Genomic DNA, 1,908 nt, shown 5'->3' on the forward strand with positions numbered 1-1,908 from the left:
GGAACCAATCCCCCATTCGAGAACCGCGCCGCCCCTCTCTCAGCACCTTCCCCTTTCCCCGTGGCTGTCCCCCACCGCCTTTCTGGTACTTCCAGCCGTTGGTCAGGTGGCAGGGGCACTTGCGCTCCAACGGCGGGTCATTACAGTGCACACGTGTGGCAACAAGGCCTGCGTGGCTGTCAGCCCTCGCTGGCACCTCGTGTAGGACGAAAGTAAGTACCTCTCGCCGTGCCTCCAGCAGCCCCTACCGCCTCCCGAGCTGTCCGCCTCCCACCGGGCTCGAGCCCTGCGGGCACAGGGATCCTCAGACCCTTCCCCCCCAGGACGTCCTGCGTCCGGCCAGCGCTTACAGAACGCCCGCTCTGTGCGGGGCTCCGCGGCGGAGCCAGCATGGCGAGCGGGCAGGTGAAGACGGAGAACGCGCGTCCACACGGGCTCAGGGAACAGCAATGCGCACAGCGGAGCTGCCGCCCCCGCCCTTCTGGGCACTGGGCGCCGGCGGGCCCTTCCTCCTGCTCACTCTCCTCCCTCCCAGGGCAGTGCTCCAGCCCGCTCCTGGAGGAGCGCAGGCGGGGCCTGCACGCTGTCCTCGGGGCGGTGGACGCAGCTCCCCCGGCCACACCACACGCCGTGCCCCACCTTCCCGCCTGCCACACACGGTCTCCCTCTCGGGGCTCGGTCCCGACACGCGCAAGAACGGAGCCTCAGGGGAGGAAGGCCTACGGGCTGACCTGCAGGGGTCGTGTGCCTGGAGATCTATGCCGTGGGGGCGGCAGACACAGCCAAACCACGAAGGCTTCCCCTACCCACTGCCAGCCCGGATGGCAGGTGCGCGGGACGCTCACGCCCCGGTGACAGCGTCGGGAACGCGGCCGACCTCTGTCCCGCCCTGTGGCTCCGGACCCTTCCCCCCCCCCGCCCCCACTGGGTCTAGAGGCCCGACACGCTACTACGGCGCGGGGGCGCACACGGGGGGCACGCGTGAGGGGGCCTTCCGTCCGCGCGCGCAGGAGGCCGCAGGGCAGACCGCACGGGGACGAGACCCAGCTGCCCCAGGCTGTCGCCGGCCGGGTCCAGGAACCCACCGCCGTGGAGCTGCAGCGCGCGCAGGCCGCCACAGCCGAAAGCACGACGCACACACGCACGCACGCACACTCGCGCACGCGCCGTCCGAAGCATGGCCCCCCCAGGACCACGTGTCTGTCAGCGGGTCTCGGGCGCCCAGCTCGCGAGGTCCGAGGCGCCTGCGTGGGGCGTCTCCACCGCCACAGGCAGGGGTGCTCAGGGGCGAACGGCGGGGCACGGGGGCCGCTGCCCCGCGGGCGCTTCGCGGCGCACGTTTGAGGTCTACTGGTTTTGGTGTGTATACAGCTGAGTTCTCGAGAACCATCAGGCTGCAGGTCCGTGCGCCTGCCCCTGCCCTTGCGACACAAACCTGAAAGAATTCTCAGATCTTGGGCAAAAGACAAGAGCTTCTGGTCGTCAGATGAACAAAGATAACTTGGGTTGGAAGAGTCAGCTGGTCCTACTTCCTGACATGCAGAGGTCCCCTGTCATACAGCTGACAGAAAGTATTTGCACACAGGACTCATGCTTACTCTTTGTCCCCCAAATCTAGCAAGAATCTGTACACTTCCAGCAAATGTGAACAAATATATTTAGATATATTTAAAAGAATTAAAAAAAAACATTTCACAAAACATGTTGCCATAGGAATTTTTTAAGCAATAAATGCCCACATCAAAATTTAAACATTGTTCAAAGTATGATTATCTGTACTAATAAGTAATGCAACAAATTATGTAAACAGAGTCAGATACATTTCCCATTTCCCTGCAGGAGTCACTTCCTTCCTGGGATTGAACCTGTCCCAGACAGTTTTCCAGGGGACCAATTAAGAAACTGCTA

This window comes from Panthera onca, chromosome B4 (assembly GCF_046562875.1).
Source record: "Panthera onca isolate mPanOnc1 chromosome B4, mPanOnc1 haplotype 2, whole genome shotgun sequence".
Taxonomy (NCBI): domain Eukaryota; kingdom Metazoa; phylum Chordata; class Mammalia; order Carnivora; family Felidae; genus Panthera; species Panthera onca.